Raw genomic sequence first — 21,328 nt, forward strand, 5'->3', positions numbered from 1 at the left:
GGTGACAAGGACATGCTTGGAAAACAAGTTCAGTATCATTGGTGCCATCGTTTGGTGGATAGGGTGATCCTTTGGGTTCCCTCCATCTTACAGTCTCACTTTGTTGGTTTCCTATATCTTACAGTCACAATCAATTGGTTCCCTGTATCTTACAGTCACAGTCAATTATAGTCTCACTTTGTTGGTTCACTGACGCACACTCTCAGCTGCCCCCAAGCATGGCTCACTGTTTCCTCACTATGCCGTAGTGTGCACGACTCTGTTGGACCACAACACATTTGAGCCCAAGCCAGGATTACCCATCATTCCTTGTGGCTGACAGACAGGGACAAAAACAAAGATAAACACTGAGGAACGTGGGGGGAAAAATTGCAGGGAGGATGGTCTCTGCATAGCAAGCACATCACGAAATTCAATTTCTAAAGGTCCAGATTGAGAGAAAACACATTTTCTCTATCTATACAGATAGGGGACATGGCTGTAATAATGTTGTATTACAAAATAGCAGATAGCAATCCAGAGCCAGAGGAAGCTCAGTGTGCTCGGCGGTTCTGGATAGAATCAAACACATTAATCAAACTCTGTGTGTACTGCAGAGGATTTACTGTTATATTGCATTTACCAGAGGATGTACTCTTATCTTAATCATATACATTCCAGCTCCCAAACCAAGTCAATAGCAGGCTTGCTTGGGTATTTTTGTACAATTTCAGATGGGTCAGTAATCCACATCACATATAAACCAAAAAGCCTTGAGGACATGTATCACATTTCACATCACGTACGACAATGTGGAGAAAGCACCGAGGTACTGAGTCACTTAGAAATGTTTCTTTAAAGAGCGATGACTGGCTTCCCAGGCAAGAACACCACTCGGCAGTGGGCAGGCTGTCTTAAAAGAGCAAAGAACAGATCACCAGAAAAATGTGTCACCTGGTTACAGGCTAGAAAAATGATTAGTATTTTTATGCAAATGATTCCAGTCGATGCCACTGTAAAGGGCAAATTCCAATGGAAGGGACACACAATGTGTGACATTTCGTGAGTTTGCCCTTAGCTAATGTACATTTTCTCTCATCCTAGCATTCCTTCTTCTTTCTTTGCTTTCTGTCTTTCCACTTTTATGCCAGGAGTTTAATGGTGAACATACTGGGCTATTTAAATTGTTTTTTTGTTTTTTTGCTATTCTATCGATTTTGTATTGCTATACTTGCTATTCCAACATTTTGATGCTTTCCTGTATTAAGATACAGCTAACAATAATAATGAAGCCGCCATTTTGACTGAACAATTAAATGCGTGTTTGGTGATTTCAGCCTGTAAACTTTTCCCAGACGAACAGTACTGTGCAAAAGTCAGAGACCCCCCTTTTGTTTATTTCGTTTCAGTCAAATCAGCCATTCAGAGCAAATTTTCAGACAATAGTATACAGTTGTATACATGCCGAAAATAATGTGTACAAAAGAATGTTGTAATCTCCAGTTTGTATAGATTCTCTGCAACAAAACAAGCCCACCTATAAGCTTCTGTGACTAGTACTGGCCAAACGTCAAAACAGCTAATGTGACTCGCAACAACTCAACATGGAAAGTATAAATTCTGTCCAGTACACTTCCAGCCAGTGGCATATTATTATAGTGACGACCGAGGAGCACTTTAGATAATGAAATTATGTTTCTCACGGTATATTGGTTGTTTGGCCTGCACAAAAGGACATGCATTGTTTCCACTGAGTAAATAAGCTATATCTTTTTTGGGGGGCGTGCTGAAAACATTACACATGAGTCTCAGCATTCTGCAGACTTTATGCCTACAAAGGTTGTAAACAAAAAAGGAGGGCAGTGAAAATGGCTTTGACTCCTCAGCAGAGGGCATGTTCAGTAATGGACTTCATCCCATTTTATATCGGTGACCCCCAACTATGTAGGCTTAAAATGTGGATAGAGCAAGACCACTTAATACATCCTAATACTGCTGTGCAAGACCCAACAGAGAGTTTCCCAAATGGAACATCACTAAATGGTGAATGGTGTACACTTAATAGAGTAAGATCTGGAGTGGGAAAAACAGGATCAAATATGGCTAGATGGGGATTGAGCAAACATGGGAGATGCTTATGTAGTGAAGAAAACCAGGATATGGACCACATCCTAAATAATTGTCCCATAAGTCCACCTGTGGCGGAGTATGACCTCTTAGAAGCAAATGACATCGCATCACAGTGGAAATTGGTTTGGCGCGATAGGATATGAATGAATATCGGTGAGCATCTAAATACATTCATACACTCAAAATATGTTTATTATTATTCAGTACTCTTATAAATAAGGACTAGGCATACTGAATTTTTTTTTTTTGAGAACAATGAGAATTGATAATATTTTGACTCGTTTATTGTGGGTGGGGTATTTGAAGTGAACTTCAATCCATTGACCTCAATCAATGGACTTGGAAACTAGGTCGCAAATGTATTTATTTTGTACAATCTTCCAGACTTGCTGCTGCCAGAAGTGGTCAGGCGAGAGCAAGGAGAGGGAGGTAGAGGGGGAGGGTGACATGCAGGGGGCGTCTTCCATGAGCATATAATATGAAGTATAATGAATTTTACACAGCTAATAAACCATAATATCATTTGGTGACCAGGTATCCTTTTGGAGTCTCCAATACGGTTTTTTTGGAAACTTGTCTAGACACAGTACTGAGAGATAGGAAAACGAAATCAAGCTCCACCATTACTTCGGATCTGAAGAAATTCACAGGTGTTTCTGTCGATCACCTTATTATTGTGAGAAGACAGCTCAATGCTATGGATCTGAAAGAATGTGTAGCTGTCAAAACGCCACTGCCAAGAATAGGAAATAAACAAAAGAGAAGAAAATTTTCCCTAGCACCATGTCTACAACCATCAGTCAAGCATGGCGGAGAATCAGTGCAAATCTGAGGTTGAAGTAAGTGATTTGGTTTTGATCGAAAGTAAATACAATGTTTTTGAATGTTGAATAAATACAAACAAATCTTATCATATCATGCAATGCCCCTTGGACAACTTTTGATTGGGAGCAAATTCATTGTACAGCTAGCTATGTGACCCAAAGCACACTGCTAAGAAGATCAGGATGCTGGTGGTCCCAGAACAATGGACTGGCTAGCCCAGAGTCCAGACCTCAACATCATTGAATGCGTTTGGGATTACGTGAATTGAGAGAAGCAGAAAATGCAACCAACTTCTAAGACCGAAGTTTGGAGGTGTTTACAAGAAACATGAAAAAATATCTCTGCACATTGAAAAACTCAAAGCAAATCTCCTGAAAATAATGCAGTAAAGGCAAAAAGTACACACATTAAATACTGAAAGATTTGATCTTGTACATAGTTGTGGAGTTTTGCGTGCAATTCTTTGTGAAATATTTGTTTGCTGCATTATTTTCTGACTCAGAAAAACAAATAAATTACACATAATGGCTGTTTTCACTGGAAAGTAAATAAAAGGAAGGGTACTCTCTGACTTTTGCACAGTCCTACACAAGGCCTAATAGAGCTGAGGACCTTTTCTCCTGGAGCAGTCAAAGGATGACTGATCACTTTGTGGTGAGCTGTCTCTGCTACTGACAGATTGAAAGTGGATTTTGGTCTTTTCCTCCAACAAGGAACTAATAGTGGATGTGCTCTGGAGTTGAAAGAGCTCAATGGATCAAAAGGTGTTGGGAAGCAAGGCGCCGGAGCTACCCGCCAACACCATTATTAGATTGTATCAGCAGCTTGAGCAAATGAAATAAAAATCAAACTACTTTAGCTGATGGAAACATTAAACAGCAAAAGCTGCTTAGTTCCACAGCAAGAGCAGCAAAAAAAAGAGAAAACATTAAAAACTGAGAGAAGGCACAGAGGTTTGGCCCACAGTGGTAAGAGGACAAAAAATGACAAAGCACAGTCTGTCTGGTCTGGGCCTCGGTTCAATCAACGTTTGTCCTCAATTTGAAATCACAAATTAACAAGAAATTAGCACTTGCTGATTGTGAACACCTTTCGGCAATTGCAGCAATCAACAAAACGGAATGAAACAGATGATGAACTGAAAACAGGCCAAGTCAAGGACAAATGACAAATGAGTCAAGGCCCTGGGGGATCAATATTTTTATTTTTTTATCACTGGCAGGTTAGAACATGGCATGTATGAAAATGAATTATCAAAAATATTATCAAAAGAACTGAAAGTCACCCATTACTCCTTACTTATATTGTTTTGGTCCCATACATGGATTCCTTTTTATCCATTTTAAAAATCTGCTGCGATTTGGCTGTCACAAAGCCAGTTTGAACTTCATGCGGATAAAAGCAACCTTATTTCAAAGGAAAAGTGAACATTACTTACACCCAAAAGATCATTCATTCACTCATCCATTCTTTAACTTTATGATTTTAGATAGCTAGGCTAATGTGAAGTTAACATTAACAGTTACCTCCACAAACTGACACAACACACTCCAGCTACGAAGCCTTACAAATGGAAGCACATCCATCTAAGTTATAAGATTTTAAAATATAGCTGTACATAACTATATGTAGGCCCTATATTACAGTCATATGGAAGCCAATGTTAGTAAACCTGAACACTTCATACTGCTTAATACTGAGCATATCTGTCTGGTAGTGGACTCCCAAGTTTGTTGCTTCACTAGCCTTCAACCACAGCCACCATATTCCATAATGCTGCATGGTCCAGCTCAAGTCAAATTTCACTGTATTTTGCTGTAATTTTGGCTAGCCTGCATTGATTTCACAGTAATATTCTGATTGCAAAATTCTATGGTGAAATATTACTGTTAAATCACACACAAATGTGACAGATGTTGGCAGTCGATGGCATCTGTAACGTCTCACCAGCAATCCCCAGGTAGTAGCACTTGTTAGTGTGCTTTAAATGCACCCCACCCCCCATCTGCTTCTCTCCCCTCCCCCATCCAGTCACTGCCATCTGCATGAACAGGAAGTCAGAGTGAATAGCCTAATCAAACGCAATCGGACCGAATGCTTTAACCAAACAGATCGGGGGGAGGGAACGGGGTCGGGGGTTGGGGTTTCGGACAGGGTGCTTCACAGATGCAGATGTCGCCATCAGCGCCGCTTTCGAATTCCTAGGCAAATCATGCACTTCACATGGAGACCAAAGACCGTACATGCAGAACGCTGTTCTTTGTTTTGCATGACTCATACCATCCATTAGATTGAGGGTGTGTGGTATTTTTCAGTGTTAGTGCGTATTTCCAGAAAACCACTTCCCAATGGAAATGTTAAGAGACAACTCAAAGTGTTCATTTGTTCCAAAAGCACACATTGTCATTCAGTTTCACAATGGAAATCTTCAGGTCCAGAACCTCAAAAGACTCCTCAAAAAAATTGAAAAGATTTGATTTGAAACAAAACTGATAAACAACAGTTAGTGTTTTTTCAGTAGTGGATTTTAAAAGTAGAATGAATACATCAATATCATCATAATATTTAATGCTAAATTTAACTGAGAAGTTTTCCATCTGAAAAGTTTGTTGGTATAGGAACTGATACATTTTTCCAAATAACACAAAGCATGGTATGTACAGTACAACCCAAAATTGTACATCTGTGATTTGTGTACATTTTTAGAATTGGTTTCACACAGTATGTCTCTCAAACCATCAAAACTGAGTTTATGAAATTTGAATGACCAAAATGAACTTAAGTCTCACCAAGGCTCTCAAGGTGCTCGTCGAACATTTCTGATTGACGAGTGGGGGAACCAGCCAAAAAGACTCTAGTCCTGAGCTTTATTGCCTGGTAAAATCCTAATCCACTGTGGCAGACTGTGCAATAAGAGGTAATGGGAATGACTGTCCATTGGGCATCAGACAGAAACAGGCTCATATCTGAGAAATTGCTTAAGTCCAAGCGTTGCCTTGTTCATAATCCGGGGACTTTGAAAACTGTCTGAGATGTCCTTTGAAGTTCATAACCAGTTGGAACAGGCAGATGAAGTTTAATATTACACACAGCCTAGAGCTTTAATCAATCACCCATTATTTCCACCAATCAAAAACATTGCATTGAGTGAAAAATACAAAATACAAAAGGGTAATAACAAAACAATGTTTTCAGAACAGGATGAAAATAATCAGATTCCAGCATTTCTCCTTCTAATGGTGACTCAAGAGTGCTTCCTCATTTTTGCTTTTTAAAAAATAAATAAATAGCCTAGATAGATAAATAAACATTGCTGAATTCTAACAAAATTGGAACATTCTTTCAAAATGTCACAAAGCAAGATGTGGAGAAATTTGACGTGGGTCAACAAAATGCATCCTCAGGCTTGGCTTTTAATGGGATTACACAATTGGGCAGCATTCGTTTGTCAACATTCATGGATCACTGAAACGAGTGCCAGCAATAGCCTGGCTACTGCATCAGACACATTTGCAGCAATTTGTTCAGCAGCAAGGCAGATGATCCATCCTGTTCATACATAACCCAGGATAGAAGATACAGTCTGCCATTTTGTGGATAAGAACATACAAGTGTTTGATTACCAGAGCAGACCGTTCTGCACATCCTAGACGTTTCATTTTACCTACTGCCTAGAGAGTATCCTTTCTTTAAAGTAGGGCTAGAACATGTTAAAACTGATGTGTACCCATTTCCCAAAGCCTTCATCAGAATATAGTTTCAAAGCCTTCAATATACTCTTCTGGAAGTTAAAACAATCAGTTTTTATTGAAATGTCTAAAGATTCACTTTAAAGAAAATGCACACAGGCACTGTATAGGCTGTGCACCATATACAATCTGTTAGACTTGTTACAGTACACATTGGAATTATAATGCAACTTACTTACATCTGATTACATCTGGCTATAGCAGTTTGTTTTGTAAGACTGCCTACACTGGTTGACGAGTTGTGAATACACCTGGATGTGATTACAACTCTACACTGCATGGTGCAATTACATCTTAATAATTTACACACGGGATGAGAGAAGTGACTCACTAAAATAGAGTCTGGAGGGGCTCTTAAAAATCACATTAGCTGATCTAATTCAGATCAGAATTGCCCGGCTGTACAGTGAGAACAGGAAAATTGTTTGTGGTCTCACATCAAGCTTGTGTGCATGCTGAAAGCACTGTCAGAGGCAAGCAACCTGTATTCTGCAATATAAATTATATTATGGGATGGCATAAACTCTGATTAATGGACTCAGTTATAGCAGACAGTCAGAGTACATAAATTTCTCTTATTACCTCACTTAATCCAATATGGGTAAATACCAATTTTATCATTTGTTATTGTCTGAACAACAAATGATGCTTGTAGCCTATAAAATATAAGAACCACTATTTAGAAAGTACTGAATCAGATATGAAACCGTCCTGGGTATTGCTGTGAAAAATGAGCAGCACTGGCATAAAAGCCAAAGAAAGGATAGAATATGAATGATTTTTCATTAAAATGTTGGCATGTAATTATGTGAAAGATATATGATGAAATAGGAAGTCATTAATTTTTGTTTCCTGTAAAATTCAGATGTACAGTATTTCTGAAAAGTGAACATCAGCCAGAAAAACAAGCTTCCGCACACATGAAATTCGGCAATTTAGTTGCTTCTAATATATCTCCTGAATTGTATAAAACAAAAATCATGGATGTATTGAAGATGTAAAGCAAGTTAGTCATGCATTTGCCATACACATAGATTCATTTTCATTGATTAATGTCAACTCTGTCAAGTCTTCTCTGATGAGAAGCATTCACTGTAATTTACCATAAGGCTGCCATACTAACCTCAATCCCAATTAATGAAAACCACTGAATAAAATGGCTGTTCTTATTGGACAGCTCATAGTAAGAAGACAACACACCTATTCATAGTTCATAGCTTGTTTGTTCAGTCCAAAATATAATGGGATTACTTATGAGAGGAGTAAACTTTCACTGTTTCCTACTGGTAGCTTATCTATGTTCCCAGGGTCATAGGACCTTGGGAACATAGGACCCAGGGAGAGCACATATGTAGAGCTGGGGAACATAGGACCCTTTGTCATGTTCCCATTATGTGCCATATAAATCTGGGGAACTTAGGACCCTGGGAACATAGGAATGACCTACTGGCCCACCAATATCGTTTGAATCAGTAAGGAATTATGTCAGTCACTCCCAATCTTGAGGACACCAAGGACACAAAGCAACACCATGATTGCAAATAGATGGAGTACAACTCAAACTGAATGGTAGTTACAACCCTGACGACCTTCATTTCATATTAAAAATGAAACTCAGTATCTCAGTTGGGGCTACATTTTCACTGAAAATGACTACTCATTTTTAAAACATTAAGTTAAACAAATAAATATCTTTCCAACGCCACATCTTATCATGACCCTCACTTGGGAAATATAGTTCATATGGCTTTCTGTGAGTAATTTCAGACAATATTCTTACTGTCCTGTTGTTTATGACATCATAATATGGCTTTCTTTCAGTCTCATCAGGCTGTGTTTCAGAAGTGCTACACTGCAGTGTTTTAGTCATAGGAGGTATGCATTACCTTACATTCATTTAGCAGACAGAGTGATGCAAAATGTGAGACAAGGCAGGATATGTCCACCATGATGAAAGTATAACATGTCACTTACTGTAAGTTATGCCAAGCTATGACTGTAAGACATGTATACACTCAGTGACCACTTGATTAGGTACACCTGCTCATTAATGCAAATAGCCTGCTCCACCATACAGCGATTTATGTGGCTAAAAGTCAAAATATAAAGTGTAGGGTAGTTCACAGAACTCTGCCTCTTATCAGACCCCCAAAGGAAAACAGACTGTTTACTGTGCTGACAGGGAGTCAGCAAGTGTTATAAAGAGATAGTGCTCAATTGCAAAACATCCTATTGGATCAGCCTTATGTGAACCTTAGGTTTTCCATAATACAGTCCAATTATGTTTTGTATTGTTGGAAAGCCTATGTCATGGGGAACAAGTTGGTGTGTTTGGTGGTGGGGTGCTGACTAAAGCATTCACTTTAACCAGACATTCTTCTTTGACTATTACCACGCACACCTAGCAGTTTAAAGGTCCTGACATACACATGGAATCTGCACCCCACAGTAACTCGCTTAAACACTAGTGTCATAGCATGATGCACTATTGCATTTATGCAGGCTACACAAGCCAGAGGCACGTCTGCATCTACCAAGATAGATAGCGATCCGTACAGAGCCACACTACTGCCAGAAAGCAGTCTCCTCTGTCTGTGCATTACTGCTAGCACAGAGGAAAGGTTAAACACTACCTTGGAGTCAGATAATTGAAATAACATTAAATTAATCCTGATCCAGTTGCACTGGGTAAGATTACACACGTTCCTTCGCGCTCTCAGATAATTCTGCTGTTTGGTGTATCAGAAGGGGTTCTTAATGTTGGTGACCCTGACATGATAAGTTCTGGTTTCTTACAGTTGGTGACCTAAATGCGCTGTTTGGCGCTTCTAAGGGGTGTCTCACAAAAGCATGCAGACATGGTGAGTGGTGTAATTATTGCTGTACCAAACATTAGAATAGGAAAGACACATGATTTAAGCTACTTTGGCCGTGGTAGGATTGATGGTGGCAATTCTGGTGGTTCCAGAATCTCCAAATTCTAGCTGCCCTCCTGGGATTTTCACACACCACATTTTGTTGAGTATACAGAGATAAACAAAAACATCCCGTGAGCAATAGATCTGTGAGTAAAAACACCTTGTTAATGGGAGAGGTCAGAGGAGAATGGGCAGACTTGTTAAAGCTAATGGAAAGGCTGCAAATGCTCAAATAACAGCTGTTTACCACAGCAGTGTGCAGAAGGGCATCTCTGAACACACAGTCAAACCTTGAAGTTGATGGGATAAAGTAGAAGACCACGCTGAGTTCCACTGCTCTCATAAAAGAATAGGAAGATGAGGCTACAGTCGGTACATAATCACCAAAACTGAACAACTGGAGTTTGAAAAAACGCTGACTCGTCTGTTGAATCAAAATTTCTGCTGCTACTTGCAGATGGCAGGGTCAGAATTAGGTGCAAACAGCCTGAATTCATGGATCCCTCTAGCCTTATGTCAATGGTGCAGGCTGGTGGTCATGATGTAATAGTGTGGGGAATGTTTTTCTTGGCATACACTATAGGTACCTTAAAGGAGTAACATGGTGGTTGAACGTGACACTTCCCAGTTGTCTTTAGGCAACAACAAAACAAATGTGCATAGTTTTTTTATTATTCAGTCATTTCAATGTACTTTAAAACGTATTTTTCTAAGCCTAAATTTCCCACTATAAAAGTTCACCCGAACCGTCTGGGCGTGGTAATGAGAACTGTCAGTTAGCTATGATTGACAGACCGTGCCCCGTTACCATAGCTACCCCCATGATAAGCGCTCTTTTTGTGAGACTTTTCACAAGCTAGCTAGCTTAGTAGTATATCAAGTATCGATAGATAGCTAAGGTAAGGACGTTGACTTATATCCAATTATAATTTTTGCTATCTAGCTAGCCAAGTTAAGATAAAAGTACAACTGTAACGTCCTCATAAAAGCAAACTAGCTAGCTAGCTAACGTTAGCTAGCTAGCTAAATGAATATAACCAGAAATAATCTAATAGTCCTTAAAAGGCACTCTAATTTAAGTGAACCTAACGTTAGTCAAATATTTGCATTGTCTTGCCTGTAAGCCAGCGGCGCAAACTATGGGTCTCGAGTTATCCATGGGTTTACGGGGCGTGGAAAGGGGAGTGGTTACTGTGTTCATGACGCACCAAGTTGACAACTTTCTCACCCGGTTGAAAATAGGACGATAAATTTAAAACGCATATTTCTCCAAAAATACAGAACGGACATATTTAATACTTTACTCTTTGTGTTTCTTCAATGCCTCTTGTGCAAATAGCACATAAAACTGAGAAAGTGTGAAAATCACCATGGTACTCCTTTAATACCTGCAGAGCAATGTTTGAATGCTACTGCATACCTAAGCATTGTTGCTGACTATGTGCACCCCTTCATGGCCACAGTCTACCTTTTTTAAAATGTATACTTCCAGCAGGATAATGTGACATGTCAAAAACCATGTGACTTCAGTTTAATCCAATGACCTGTACATTCCAGATTTCAATCCAGTGGAGCACCTTTGGAATGAGGTGGAATGGGAGGTTAGCAGCATAAATCTGTGGCTGAAAAATCTGCAGGAACAGCATGATGCTATCAAGTCAGCATGGACCAAAATCCCAAAGGAATGTTTCCAGCACTTAGCTCAATCTGTGCCATGAAGGTTTCACACTGTTCTGGAGGCAAAATGGGTTCCTGCCCGGTACTAGATGGGCGTTCCTAATAAAGTAGCTAGTGAGTGTGAATAATTTTAATACAAAACAGAATGCGATTCAAATACATAATATATAAAACAAATCATAGGCTAATGAAGCTAAAGAGGTAATTCACCCGGGAACAATACAAGCACAGCTGCTCTCAGGAAGAGCCCTGATGCACTCATTTAAAAACTATTGGAATCCCTAAATGAATGAAGTAACTAGGGGCAACCAGTAAGCTCCTTATTCTAGAGCGGTGTTCCTCAACCATGTTCCACAGTGAAGGAGTATCATGTCTTAAGCTGCACATGGAACACAATGGAGGAGCTTCTTGCTCTTTGACAAAGCGTCTCTCTCTCTCTTTCTCTCTCCATGGGCAAAATGAATTTTTCATTTGAATTTGAATTGATTTTTCAACTTGCAAAAGATAACTGATTTATCTTTTACAAGTTGAAAAATCAGTTTTGATGTCTCAGTCATTTTGATTCATCTTTTTCCAAGTGTAACTTGTTCATGTTTAAATTCTGTGAAGCTGATTAAGATGAATTTGTTTAAACATGAAAAAATATAAAATAGGAAAATAAATCTAAATTTCATGTCGTCTGAGAGAAAATGGTACCTCTCCAACAAATTCCTATTATCCCTTTCATACAATATAGCCTAATCATGTGGCAGTACTGGTGTGGCAACAGATTACAATTATTCAGTTTGACGAAGCCTCATTTTTACATCAGTGCGACAGAAGATAAAAGAAGTTTGTATCTCACAGCATCAAAGAGTAATGCAATCAATACCACCAGACTGCAAACTTGCTGCCTTGGGGGTCTCATTAGACATAGTGATTCAATATTTTCACAAAGTACCAATTTTCTATCCTCACGGCCTCTATTGGCAAAATATGTATCGTGACTGAAATGCAAACACAAGCTTCGATATCCAACACGAGCATTAATATCAAACACAAGCTTCAATGTCACTCCAAAAGGCCATGTGAGCAATAAAGACTAAACGAAAACATTCTAAGCAAAATAAGATTCTCTTTTAAACTGAATATTGTTCAATGAAAATACAATCGGACATGGCAATTATGTTATTCTCATAGTTATATTACATGTATACATCATACGCATGTATACTGTTGTTGAGCTGAAGCTAGTTCATGTCTCTTCTGTGCTGTGCTGAGAATGGTTTGGCATCACCTAGGTTTGTAAGAGACACGCTTAACTGTTAATATTTGAGACAATATTAACAGATCCACTACAAAAGAATAATAACATTTGGAACTAATTTCAGCAAGATTTTTTCTGCATTTGCTATAGTCCCCCCCCCCCCATCCCTTCCCCCACCCCCGCTACACACACCTCAGCAGCACACACAAACATGACCAGTTGATCTGGGGAGCACCCTTTCTGATAAGACCAGAGAAATCCACAGCGAGCGAAACCCAAGCACATTTCCATCTCAGCATGGGGGCGAGCGCAGACCCACGTGAAAGCTGCTATCGCTCTCTTCAATCGCGGAGCGCTCGATCGAACACGGTCCGAAGGTGGTCACAGACCCAGTCTCCGTGAACGCGCGGTCGAAAAGCGAACAGGAGAAAACCGTCCCGGAAAGGCAGGGGAGACAGACATTCCAAAGCCTCCGTCCGTCTTGCCTTTAACCCAAACAGCTGTTCGCCGTACGCTTTCTCTTCTCCCTCACACTTTTAAGAGAAAGATTCTAAAAATCCTCATTACACCAATAAAATACTGTTTACATTCACTTATGGAGTCAATCCACCTCCAAGGAACTTGAGATGTAAACCAGAAAAAGAGGAAAACAGGCAGGTACCTTTTCTTACACAGTCCAAAGCTTTCAGAGTCTTAAAGTAAAAATGAAGCAAAGACCAGAGATTAACTCAGGCAGCAAGCAGAAGACAATACTCACCGCACTACAAATGAAACCAGTCGATCTGAGCAGCCAGCTTCTTCTTCTTCTTCTTCTTGTTTTTTCTCTTTTTCTTTTGTTTTTTTTGGCAGGATACGAGCCGAGGGCTCAGCCGCGGAAACGGAGGGAAAGCGCGAGTGCGCTGGAAGCTCTCCTCTCTCCCACCCCTCTCGCAGCGCCGCGCGAGCGGGAAGCCGGGGATGTGGAGCGCTTATTTGATGATCGCGAGCAACAGGCTGCGGCAGCTCCGAGGGCTGACATCAGCAGTGGGAAGCGCTATTATTCTGAGAGCTTTTCAGAGAAATCCATAGCAACCGGTGGCCGCTAAGGAGAGGATTCCCTCTTGAAAGCGGGAATAGTCTGCCTCTCCGTTGACCTGCTGATTCACTGGGTTTATATTTGCCTCAAAGTTTCTTCCCTGAACGGAGCCTAGCTCACCCCAACCCCCCTCCCCCCCTGCCCTGCTCCCCACACACGCACACACGCACGCACGCACACACCCTGAAAGAGAGCTGTTATCCAGAAAATGCCTGTACCGTCAAGGCAAAGGCATGAAGTCCCATTAAGTGACACTCTGTGAAACAGAAGCCTCAGTATTAGATTATATTGTCTATACCAGTGTATTACATGCCTAAGCAGCAGCATAAGGAAGAGATCTTCGTTTCAGCAAAGAAAATTCCATGGAGGTCTGCCAAGCGCACAAACCGCACTGATCGGAGGCCAGACAAAACTGTCTTCTGAAGGGCGTCCTGTTCCCTGTGGGACCGGGTCCTGAGGTCGTCTCGGAGGACTGACCGTGTAGAAAGTGGAACAAAAGAAAAAGATAAGCCTGCTCGCTCTGCCGATGTCCGGGGTGTTCGATTGAACTCGTTCACAGGGCGGGTTAATTTCAGCGCCTGAATAGCACTTTTGTGACAGAGAGGGTGGGATGTGCGGTGTGTGTGTGTGTGTGTGTGTGTGTGGTGAAGGGGGGGGGGTATAGCATTCTCAGCAACTCTGCAATACAGTGTATGGTTCACGACCTTCCCTTCTTATCCAGCCCAGGGAATTGACTGCGGAGCTGCATCTATGGGGGGGCAGGGGGGGGGGCTTTAATCTGGCGCTCACGCTGCCAGTGGAAAACAGGCACATTGTACAAATGCACTGTGCAGCTGAGTCTAAATAACTGAACAGCCGTCACGCGTGGGGAGCTCGGCGGAACTGAAAACGGCAGCTCCCTCCCCGCCCGTCCACTTCTCCCTTCGCGAGTCACGCCTGTCCGTCTGCTCCCAGGCTGAAGTAATGAACGCTGCCCTGTCTCACCTTTCCTGTAGGGGTCACCGGTGTGCACCTGCACACTGTCCATTACAGCGCACTCACAGCTGCTGCTACAAATCTCAAGGGAAATACACAGCAAAAACTCCAGTACCAGTGTTGATTTTATACAGATTATTTTTCTGTGTTCATCTATGCTCCAATATCCATTCCCCTCTAACTATATTGTATAGAACTCAGCTTTCAGGATTTGGTATTATTACACTGGCCTCTGACCAAATGCTATGTTCCTGGAAAATAATGAATTGCAACTAGCGCCAGCTGTGGCTCATTTGAAATGGCTATGCAAGAAATGTAAGCATTTGTCATACCTAACAAAGCCAAGGACTTGTTATTACCAGCTTTTAGCCTCTGGCCAAACTGAACAAATATATCCTTGTTACAATTCAGCAGAATACACATTTATCCACCAGCTTTTTGTTAGGCATCTACCATCCACGTTTCCGGCAGAGGGCATGGATGGTGCACTTTAATTAAAAATGAGGGAGTATTTTTTGAAACAATTCTTGGTTATTTTGTCCAGATTTTTACCATTGTGTGAAAAATATATGCATGTACTAAAAGTAGAATGAAAAATAAAAGAAAACCTGCACATACAATAGCTAGAATCGTTATTTGCCCTTAGCTTTGACTACCAATTTAAAGCAATAATTTATTTCTTCACGTATACAGGTTGGTAAGTTCAGTAGTCACTACAGCTCACTTGAAAAACTGAGTCTGTGAAGAAAACGTAATGCTTGCGTTTAGTCAACGTTAAGTACAAATGTTGATAGAACACCAAAATTTTGAGATCTTGGTTGATGCAACAAATCCAACATGATTCATATGATCTGATGCATGTTGTGACAGAGCAAGACTGAGCTGCTGATGAATGTGAATAAAAAAATCATAAAATATTAAGAGAATTCAGCTCGTCTCCAACTACCTACTCCACACAAATTCACACAGTCCAGGCCCTGGTACTGTTCCTCTTGGACTGCCATAGCTTCATCATGGCTTGTCTCCCATCCAACTGCTCCCACTCCTCCACAAGTCCAACCCCGCCCAGCTGGTGTTCTACGCCCCCATGGACGCCCCAGGCTAGGCCTCTGGCGTCTCTCTGCTGTAGCCGCAGGTCGCGGTTTGTGCCTTCCTTCGAAAACCCAAAACCAAACACTCAAACCGCGGCACCCCGGCTGCGTACGCTCTCTGGCCTTCCACCGCAGGTGGGCTCGCGCCCTGCACAAGCCGTCCAATCGCCTGTTCTTCGTCTCTTTTCAGCCCTGGCCTCAGGTATGGAGGTGTGGCGGAGCTTCCTCTATGTCTCCAGAGACCCGCTCTGCTTTAGAGTCTACCTTCCTTTATCTTCCAGCTCTGCTGGGACCTGCCACATGTCCGGCAGCTCTTTACAACCTTGTATTGACAGTTTTGAGTGATATTTAGGGGAGATGTGGCCCTTCGATTTGTGCTGGAGTTGCCCAAGGTGGGCGGCCTGTGCTGCCATTCGGTGTCTGTACTGCGCATTAGAAGAAAAGGCAAGAATACGCCATTCAGCGAATCTAGACTTACCATTTTGTTTCACATGTAGATGACTCCCTGCTCCTGTATGCTGTGAATTAAACTGCACGTGCCTGCATTCTATTTGCATGCATTAACTTCTGTATTCTGCATGAATTTCTTAATCCCCCAGTGAGTCGACCCCAATAGTGATTCCTGCACTGTAAAAGGAATACTGTAACATTTACAGTAACTTGTTGGCAGTAATTAGCTTGTAAGTTGCTATAATATATTTCACAGTTTGTTAACTGTAATAACAATTACAGTAGTTGATGAATACTGTTAATGTATTGTAACTGTAACGTCCTTGTCCTTACAGGTCTATCGACTTTTAAAATGAAAATGTAAAGGATCTGCATTATTATTTGAATTTAGCCAAAGCAGATACATGACAACGTGGAAGTAAAATTGCAAATGGAAGAAGTACAGTAGATTTTAATTTGTGTCAGCCTTGTACTGTGAGATGTTGATTGGCCTTCAAACATAGAAAATAAGTCGACCACTTGAATTATCATTTCCATTTGGTATCAATCATACAATTACAAGAAGAACATGTTATTTCAGAAATGTCATGTCATACAGATTTGATGGGTTCCACTTACATTTTAATTATGATAAGATTGTGTCATGTATGGTATGGAAAACAAAATGTCAAATGAACTTTGCATTTAAATGTTCAAATTGTCATAGTGCATATGAGAATGAAAACGCACAAAGTCCTGGAATTGAATGGGAGTGAATTGGGAACCGGGCAGCTGGGAGGGGCAGCTGACGTTGCTAGTATTCATGCTACGCAAATACAATGGGGTAAGCTCCACAAAATTACTTTTTTTATACTAAAATGAAATATCCCTATAATGACAGCAGTCAGATAGCCCAATTACTGTATTAATATTTACAGCAAAAATATATTTACTGTAAATTTCACCTGCCATCACATTTTGACCAGAATGCTTTGCGGATCTACAGCTACATACTGTATACAGGTTCTACAGTAAGGATTTGCTCATTATACTTTAATATTGCCATGAAAAATACAGAAATCATTCTCCTCTCGCCCCGTTTGGTTGCTGGTGCCCTGGGCAACATTTCCATTTTCCATCATAAAGCCCCTGGCCCCGGTGCCCTTTATTTCTGCTAGTAATGTTTCAAAAGGTCTCTGAGCTGGAAACATCGAGCGTTACAAGCGCTAGCACTGGGCTGACTTGAGGAGGTTTGGGAATATGGGCTGGTTGTGAAATGTGAGGTGCAAAGTGTTGCATTGTGCACAGGCTACCGTCTGCCAAACTTTGCCCTCGACAGCAATGGGCCAGATCTGTACATTAGCACAACAATGCTAGTGCTAGCATGAGCTAAGCCCAGTGGATAATGTGAATTTAAAAAAAAACAAAATAATTCCTTATCACTCAATTAAAAAGGAGTTAAAAAAAAAAAATGAAAAGACAAGAACAGATTTAGCTTCCCTAGTCAAGCCGTTCAAGGAAATCAGTTTGCTGAAATGCTTTGAGTAAACTGGACTTGTTGGGGGTTATAATGTAAAGGACTGCAGAATGTTCCAGTTCCATTCCTAGTTTCTTGACAGGCTTGTTGTTTCTCAGTAAAAGACAATAAAAAGACAATAAAGCTCAGGTGTTTGTCCAAGGATTTTTAAAAAATAATTCACTATTGCATGGTATTAATTTGCCTAGTGAAAAACAAATGTCATCCAGCTTGTGTTATCTGTAACAAAATGATTTATTAAGGAAGGGCTGGCACAAAAACAAACAAGACAATCATCTTTTTGCTATTCTGGGCACGTGCGGATATCGGTTAGTGGGCATTATCTCGCCAGAACAACAGTGGCCGTGTTCGAGACCGTTACGCCTTATCGACCCGCCTGCCTTTCGGAGAATTTCCGCCGCCGCCGTCTCTTAATTCGAGTTTAGAGGAAGTCAATTGCAGTCAATTAGCTTCACTCCGTCGCCTAACCAATCTCTTAACAAGGACGTGCGGGGCAAACAGCATCCACTCCGCCGCTTTCACAAGATGGCAGACCCGATTTCAGACCGAGCCTCAGCCGCATTTCATTTTGAGTACTTCCCTTCATTAAATAATCGCAGCAATGCATATGAATCACTCGGTCGCATGCTCACACCTTCAGTAGAAACAGGTGTTTAAAAGACAGCCCATTACAAAAGATTACACCATTAAAGATTGAGCAACACTTTATTTCCGGACGGTGTTATTAATACTTAATAAAGCCTTAATAAATGCATTATACATCCTTAAATAATATGCTATTGATTTTTAGTCCAGCGTTAATAAATTAGTGCGTATAATGCTTCAATAGAGTGCTTAGTTTCCAAAGAGAGAAATTCTGTCAGTCACAATGTATTATATTGCTAATTCATCTGTGCACCCATCTTACGGATGCGCATGTAACCTTTTACGTCTGCACACTCAAGGTTACTCTGGCCTCTTGTTTAACAATAAATTGATTAACATTTATGAATGTCAACAATCCGTCAAGAATGGACTGCATTTATGTGACATTTAAACAACATTTATATTGTATTTATATAACTGCAGTGCACATAAATGTTACCGAAAAAGACTATTTTTTCACATAAACGTTATTGACATTCACCATTACACTTATAAATAGCGCAACTCAGTGCCTTTTGCAGTCTCAAAGAAAAAAAAGAAAAAGAACATGTACATCCGCATTTTCTATTCTCCTCCTGTGTCTACCTGTTGCCAGTTTTCCACTACCTCCTACGGTCTGGTCTCCAGCCACCTGACCTTTCCACAGCTCTTCGGCTCCTGCCCTCTCCTCTTCCTCCTCTTCGCCTCCTCGTCCCTTACCCAAAGTTATGGCATTGCAAACAACACGTCGATGGGTGCTGTCCGCATACATTATTGATAATGTTGCTTCCTGCACTTAAACGTGGTCGGAGAGGCGTGGGCCAACACTGGCAACTCAGTAATTCAGTGCCATATTGCCTCACATAGCACTGGCTGTGATACTCATAATAATGCTGGCGCAGAATAATAAAAAACCCCAGCTAGACCTCATTTAAAAAGGTTAAGCATTAGGAGTCTGTAATTCCACGGCACAACATGCTATACTGTACAGTGTGTCAGGCTGCACACCGCACACAATATGGAGTAGCAAGTTAGGGCGGCAAAGCAGGGAAGTGGGTATTGCTTTGGCTGAACTACATGCCATTAAGCCTACACAATGCTTCCACAAGCATAACAGCCGTAATAACCAGCCACAACAGCATATTACAGCCTATGACAAATGTTCTAACATTTATAATCTTATAATCACTTATATTTCAGTTATTTTGGATTTGTTTTTAGCAAATACACAGAACACATGATGATGGTGTTATTTCTCATAAGCTGTAATAACACAACAATTTCATACTCTGTCGTAAGAATGCGATGTAGACTTAACAGTATTTAGTTCAAGTGAAGTGGTCGGATGGTCATTTAATTATCTGATTACAATTCTGTTCTAGCCTTGGGTAAAATAAGTAACCTGAAGTCCATTTGTGGCCAGCAGCATAAATATATAATAAAAAATAAACAAAGTGAAGTCATCTATGTAAATTCCACTGGCTAAGACCATCTGTGAAGCAAATACACAATGACAGTGCTTCGTTCGAGTTTCATCTACTGTAGCAAAGAATTTAATGGTGAAAATTAATTTGAGGATGGATAACATTATTTTACTCAAAGGGGGGGATAGGTATCTAGTATTCAAGCTGTCAGTGAGAACATTCCCCACTGGGCGTTTGTGAAAAAGTTTAAGTTAGTCAAAGGCAGCTAGGGGTTACTGACATCCAAACCGCCCCCACCTCCCCCAAGGAGGAGAGCCAGTTCGTCCCCAACGATGACGGAACCCCACAAGGTTCTGCTCACGACTTCCCTGATAAACCTCTTATCGGCTCCCGGAAGCTAACAGCAGCCGCCTCCGTCTCTAAATCCCTCCTTCTTAATGTGCGGCCGCGGGCACGCTGAAAAGGGCCCGCACTCGCCCCACCCCCTCCTCCCGGACTCGCCCCACCCCCTCCTCCCGGACTGTTCTGAAACCACGTTTCAGACAAGAGCAGTGCGGAGCCACACAACCGGATGCACGTTCCATTCCATTACTGTAGGTTATCCATCTGCACTGGAGACACCTTTATGCCTTCCAGTGCTGCCTGCTTTGTCTCTTTTGCATGTGATTCATTTGCATTTTATTGGTTTATACACCTGGGTGTTGACTGAAGGTTAAGCTCTTGGGTACAGTGGTTAAGTCCCTTGGCGCCGAAGGGTACCACGGTTGTGCCCATCCTGTGAAATGAAAAGCCAATCTTTGGGTGTCCGCATAAGCTCTTTCAGCCCTAGCCAACGCCTCTGGCCTCTCACCTCTGCTACTGTTCGCAATCCTGGCCCCAAGGCCCCGATGACATCGACGTCCCGGTCCAAGGTCATCAAACTGTCGGACCGCACCAGATTTGTCAAGGATGTTGCACCGCAGTAGTTTTGCAAACTTTGTCATCCGGAGCAATGTAGGTGAACGTAAAGACATTCACCTGATTAAATATGAGCGATACTGCCAGACCTGGCTAACAACATTACCAGACTGGCGACCATAGATGCAACATCACAAGCGCTACTGCAAGTTAATCTGGCTCCAAAGTGCAAATTCTGAATGCATACAGACTATGTCCATAGCAACCTATACGAGCTGGAACATAAAACCATAAAAACATAACCTGAAACCATAAAAATACCACAGTTTGAATAAAAGCAAATGCTGGGGAGTGGGGCCGGGAGGACAACCAAGATGGAGTCTGAAGAGGTGGGTCTTCAGTCTGTGTCAGGAAACAGTCTGCGATTCTGCTGTCCTGACTACCACGGGAAGTTCGTTCCACCACTGGGGGGGCCCCGATTGCTTCCTTAACAGTTAATGCTGCTGCAGCTGCGTGTGCACTCGTAAGACAAATCTGGGTAAGGCAAGAAATATTATTTTTTTCATGGCTTCGGTCCATTTTAATAACCGCCTAAGTATAAATATCCAGCATGGGCCCCAGACCCCCTCCTCGAGCTCGGACAGTCATCGCTGTGATTTATCAGTGCTGAGTCAAGTAATTGTGCAGCTCAGTGGAGGCTCCCCCAGAAAGAGGGACTGTTGTGCGATTTTGAGGGTTAGTTTTCCTGCCAG

General features: G+C 41.4%; 1 protein-coding gene across 2 annotated transcripts in view; it reads right to left on the bottom strand.

Moving 5' to 3' along the window:
- The window catches only part of LOC118208343 (potassium voltage-gated channel subfamily G member 1-like), a 29,681-nt gene extending 15,930 nt beyond the window's left edge, over window positions 1-13,751 (bottom strand). For both annotated transcript variants that reach the window (XM_035382926.1, XM_035382924.1), the window contains exon 1: window positions 13,282-13,751. The gene's annotated coding sequence lies outside the window, so the exon portion shown is untranslated. The remainder of the gene's footprint in view (window positions 1-13,281) is intronic.
- Window positions 13,752-21,328: the final 7,577 nt, after the last annotated feature.

Source organism: Anguilla anguilla, chromosome 11 (genome assembly GCF_013347855.1).
Source record: "Anguilla anguilla isolate fAngAng1 chromosome 11, fAngAng1.pri, whole genome shotgun sequence".
In the NCBI taxonomy this organism is placed as follows: Eukaryota; Metazoa; Chordata; class Actinopteri; order Anguilliformes; family Anguillidae; genus Anguilla; species Anguilla anguilla.